The 5,788-nt window shown below is 40.9% G+C and overlaps 1 long non-coding RNA gene across 1 annotated transcript; it reads left to right on the top strand.

The window, feature by feature from the left end:
- Window positions 1-61: 61 nt before the first annotated feature.
- On the top strand, window positions 62-5,062 carry LOC140322236 (uncharacterized). The gene is made up of 3 exons (XR_011919187.1): window positions 62-822; window positions 2,572-2,639; window positions 4,993-5,062. It is a non-coding gene; the product is annotated as an uncharacterized lncRNA (long non-coding RNA).
- Window positions 5,063-5,788: the final 726 nt, after the last annotated feature.

Raw genomic sequence — 5,788 nt, 5'->3', positions numbered from 1 at the left:
ATGCAAAACAATATACCGCTTTGATATTCAAAAATACTGACAGTCCCATTGAGACCAATAGGTAAATGTGGTCACCACTGACCCCCGGAAAATTAAAATCTGTCAAAAAGTATTGGGACTTTTTTCAGATTTTCTCTGACTTTTAACAATTCGTCCTACACTTCTGCCTCCACCACTCAAATGTTCAAATGAAGCAGCCGGGCCTAGGATGTCCCCGAAAAACCCATAGAAGAAAATGCAGAGTGCCAGTATGATGCTTTCCTGATGATCCAAAAGGATGGACATGATGTTTTTGGGGTGTGCGGTGGCCTCCTAAAGTGGAACTTTCATTGAACAGTCCACCATCCCTCCACAATTCGAGGGGTTTATGTCCCAGACCTCTTCTTTCTGGAGTGGAGGAACCACCAGGCGTTGCCATTTTTTGGAGTCTTCAGAGTTTTTATGTCACCCAATCTCACATTTTGCATGCATGAGATGGGCATAGAATGTTTCACCTCAATATGCTATATAACTTCTATAGGTAATAGCCAGGTCTGAGCATAAAAAAATCATATATGGCATTCCTGAATATACTGCACTTTTTTTTGTTACACTTGCTTAACCTTCCGGGCGGTATGAATTATTTTGTATTTTTTCATGTCAAATCAGTGCATTTGACATTTAAAAATGCTTATAACTTTAAATTTTCTGCCAGGTTGCATGCCCAACGTTCACACACCACGCAAGGCCAGGGCACCACGCAGATGCCAGCCGGGCATCACCAAGTGGACACAGAAGCCGGGCCAGCATTGCTGGAGGATATTGCGGACTCATGAGGACCAGGTAAGCCCTCATTTATACCCCGAGTGTGGCTTGAAAATATTGGTAATGAAATTTCACCCCAAGCCATATTTGGGAATACTGCCAGGGGGTTAAAAGAACAAAACATTGATATATCAATGACAATAAAACGTGTATTGGAGTTGCTACATGTGTGACCCTGCTGCCATAAAACACAGTCTATAATAAATAAGTCTTCTAACATTGTGACATTTTGTTGAGCATAAAGATCCCTAGGAATCATGTTCCTCTATGCTTTTCGCTTCTGTTTTAGCATCTTGTAGTCACATATAATCCAAAAACTTCCAATATGGTGAATCAGTCACAAGATGCAGAAATCATCATTCACTCAGCAAGAAGCACACCTTTTAGAGCTTAACAATATTATTATTATTATACAGGATTTATATAGCACCAACATATTCCACAGCATTGTAGAGAGCTCATAGTCACGTAATGGTCCTATGTCATTACCACAATCTTAGGTCAGTGTTGGAAACCAAATTAATTAACTGCAAGGTTTTGGAGTGCAGGGAAGAAACCTTTACAAGCATAAACATACAAATTCCATGCAGTTTTGAACCTTGGACCCCAGTGCTGCAAAGGTAAGAGTGCCAGCCACTCAGCCACCAAAATGAAGCTAAATGCCCCATAGCTTTACAGAGATTCCTGGAAAATAGAGTTTATCTCAGAGCAAAGGCAGCGATGATAGAGCAAGTGGTGGGTGCAACACATAGGTGAGCAGACAGGGCCAAAAACCGGTGCTTCCCCGAAGAGGGTTATCTGGGTTATTGGTTGTTTCCTGGTTTTATTACATTGTATATGTTGTTGTTGTCTGATTTTGTGGGGTAAACCATAAAGGTGAATCATTACAATGCAGACAACTGTATAGGGAAACTTTGTATTGGGGAAAATAAAAAGGGGAGCACTATAGTGGGGGCTAGGAGCATGCAAAATATTGCTATCGGGCTCAGGAAATATTAGCAACACCTCTGATTGCCCGGGGTGCTGAATGTCTCTTTTCTTCCTGTGAAGATGGCAGGGGAGAGTACAGGTGAGTGCTTTCCTGGAGTGCTTATTATCTCTTGGATGGTATTGGTGAGTGCAGGAAAGTATTATACTCCATACATGCTGCCTTTGTAGCTCATTCCATGTGATCATGTCATTTGTTCTGTTTGTGCAACAATTCAAGATTAGTATAAATTACGTTAGATTTTAGATTCCCTACACACTGGCTGATTTCTTTTCCAGGCCGGGTTGTATCAGCGTTCCTGCAGGTTCCTGAAATGACTGATGCAGAATTCTATTTCCAGTGTCCTAGATGACATGCAATTCATTGGGTGGGGCAGCTATTTGGGCAGATCAAAAACTTTCCAGGCATGTGGGGGCAGATAGGAATTTTATATAAACAAGAGCATAATGACATCTTATTAAAAGCAGCATATATTAAAGCTAATGCCTAATTTACTAGATTGTAAGCTCTTCAGAGTCCTCTCCTCCTCCTGTGTCACTGTCTGTATCTGTCTGTCATTTGCAACCCCTATTTAATGTACAGCACTGCGTAATATGTTGGCGCTATATAAATACCATTTATTAATATTAAAAATAATAATAATAATTTGCTTCTATTTTGCCTTGCTCATTTCCTCCCTTCTTCATTCATCAACATGCTAATGAAATAATTAAAATAAGTTATTTCTGTTTTTATCCTAATGACATCATCAGGTTTTTCTGTTTCTCTATGCAATGCAGGAAGATCACTGCAGATAGGAGGAACTTGTAGGGGGCTGAACATCTCTGCTGGAGAACAGGAAGCTGTGGTAAGGCCCTTGGGTGACGCTGAACTTCTATGATTGATAAAGCTGAAATCCAATGAATGAAAGGGGCAGCTGGGGACATGGTGGAGAGGGAGGGCCTAGATGGTTTTGGACCTCCTCCAGCCAGGAAACAAGGTGGACTCTGTCTAACTTGCTGCAGCTTCTGATGTACTAGAAGTTGACAAATCAGAGTCAATGGTTTCACTCCAGGAGAGGAGCCTGCACAACTGTTCAAGGCTGAAGGGAGTTCTGCATAGCAGATTTAATGAAAGGACGGCTGCAGGACAGATTTTTAGGAAATTCCCTTTATGTGTTCAACATAAATTATGTTTTCTTCTCTTATGCTTACATGGAAATAGATAGGTAAAGCATGAGTGTCAAACTCTGGCCCCGGAGACCAAATTGGCCCCCAACGTCCTTTTTTTTGGCCCCCAAAGAAATCCTAAATATGAACTGCAGCAGGCCTGCCGCAGCATTGAAATAGGGTCTCTACTAAAATTTCCGGCATCACCCGTGTCTATAGACCAGCAGGCTCTCTGCGTATAGTGGCAATTAATGCCAGGTAATTTTAGTAATTTTAGTAGCGGCGCTCTTTCAATGAAGAGGGAGTTCCAGCCCCGCATTGGCCACATCTGGCATTTCCAGCACTCCCCCTCACCTGTACTTTACCTTGCTACTCCAAGGCATGGACTTGAATAGTTAGATTTTCATAGAAGAAAATTGGTATTATTATTGGTAGCCTGTGCATAAAAGGTTACCATTGAACTCTAACCCAGAAGGCTACAAATAAATAAATACAATTAAATAAATTTTCAAATTATTTTTATTGTTATGCCTCTTTCTCTATTATAAGCTTGTTCCAGATTGAATTTTAAGCAAAACCTCTTTGTTTCCATATGAAAAGGGTTTTTATCTAATGAGAAGGAAACATTTCTTCAATTCTTTCAATAAAGTTCAAGGTTGGCCCGTGACTTTGTCTAAGTTTTTAATTTTGGCCCTCTGTGTATTTGGGTTTGACACCCCTGGGCTAAAGGCTTCTGTCTGTGGCCATTGCTCGGTGTATCACCATAGATAAGTTTCCCCTTTAATGGAAGCCGAATCTCCTTCACCTGAATTGCTCTTGGCAGGTAATGTGTTTCTATGGCAGTATGAAATAACAAAATGCTTTGCACCAGTATTGGAGTTCCTGTGCTATACAACAATTACAATGTCATTTTTATATAACATACAAACAACACCTGTGCCTGAAAACCTGTTTTCCTCTTGCATGGTAATGTTTTATTCCGCCTGACTGTGTAATCCATTCTTTATGAGCAAGGCCACTCCTAGACGCAGCCACGTGCAAATTAGATTATCATATCATACTAGGAGGCATATTTCTGGTACATTTATTTATGCTGATAAGACAAAGCTACACCTATAGCAGCTACTTATTGAGTAATTAGGCTGCTAAACAACCCCTGGTTTCTTAAAGCCCCCTGTACAGCTCTGTACATTAATTATTATTATTATTCTGTATTTATATAGCGCCAACATATTAAGCAGCGCTGTACATTAAATAGGGGTTGCAAATGACAGACAGATACAGACAGTGACACAGGAGGAGAGGACCCTGCCCTGAAGAGCTTACAATCTAGGAGGTGGGGGAAGTATCACACAATAGGAGGGGGATATGGAATGGTGGGAAGTAGTGAGGGTTTAGGAGACAGAAGAAGACGGGTAGGTGAGGGGGAAGCGTTGGGTTTTGAGGGCTCTTTTAAAGGAGCAGAAAGTAGGAGCAAGCTGAATAGGACAAGGAGACCATTCTAGAGAATTGGAGCCGTGCGTGTGATGAGGTTATGAGTGAGGAAGTCATTAGTAGGTCATTGGGGAAGTGGAGAGACACTAATGTACTGTGATCTGTGGATATAATAATTATAGGAGGGGTTCTCTGGGGGTCTGCAAGTCATTTCAAGGGTTCACTTTGGGAAAGGCTTCTATAGACGAATGTCATCCCATCTTGGTTCCTGACAATGGTGGAAGCTGATACCTCTTCTTCTTTCCTTTTTTTGTTTTTCTTTTACTGTATCACAAATGTTTTTTGTGGCTCCCTGGCTTCATAGAGCAGTGTTAGGGCAATGAAGGGAGGGTGCAGTGGGTTAGACATCACCCATACAACTGAAGTAATGGTCACAGGTCTGGAACCAGGAAAGTCCACTAAGTGATTGCCTGGGATGCAGAATATTTCTTTTCTTCCTGTGAAGATGGCAGTGGAAAGTGCAGGTAAGTATTATATTTATTTACCACAATACTGCTCACAGGCCCCATCTCACAGGTCCTCCTGACACATATCCTCTTCTCCCCATTTACAAAATAGGAAAAATAATAGGAAGAGAACTCTAAGGAGAAGATCCATAACTGGTGGAACTACAGTACAAGAGAGAAGTTATAGCAGAGACAAGTATATGAGGAAAACCTATGCAGGTGAGGACTATAAGGGAAGGAGATATATATAACTAACTATAGGGAAGACCCATAATGGGGCAAACAATAAAGGTGAAACACTACAATGCAGACAACTATTTATGGAAACACTGTAATGCAAACTAAAAAGGGGAGCAGTATAGTGGGGGCTAGGAGCATGCAAAAGTTTGCTATTGGACTCAAGAACTATAAGCCCTTAAATTGCCCTTTTGTAGGATTTCTACAGCACCTTACAACCTAAAATCTCTCATAATTAAATGTTATCACATTCTGTATTTTCTCTCCTGACTTTTTGTGAGAGGACATAGGAAGCCTAAATGGGATATAGCAGAAGACACTGGGCTGGATTTTTTTAAGCTCCCCAAAGCTGGAGAGAATACACTTTCATCAGTGAAGCTTGGTGATGCAGCAAACCTGGAATGAATTTCTTACAAGTAATCTGCTATTTGTTGACAAACGTTTTCAATCCTGGAGCAGATCCATTCCAAGCTTGCTGGATCACTCAGGTTCACCGATGAAAGTGTTTCCTCTCCAGACTTGGAGAGCTTTAATAAATCAGGCTCTTTGAGAGAAGACATTGGAAACCTACAGGTGACACCACAGAAGACAATGTTAAAAGATTTGATGAAAAGATCCCAAAATTTGCTTTCTAGGTTTGATTTTGGCAACTGGAATATATAATTAACAAG

Source organism: Pyxicephalus adspersus, chromosome 2, assembly GCF_032062135.1.
Source record: "Pyxicephalus adspersus chromosome 2, UCB_Pads_2.0, whole genome shotgun sequence".
Lineage (NCBI taxonomy): Eukaryota > Metazoa > Chordata > Amphibia > Anura > Pyxicephalidae > Pyxicephalus > Pyxicephalus adspersus.
This window is presented reverse-complemented; position numbering and strand designations above follow the sequence as displayed.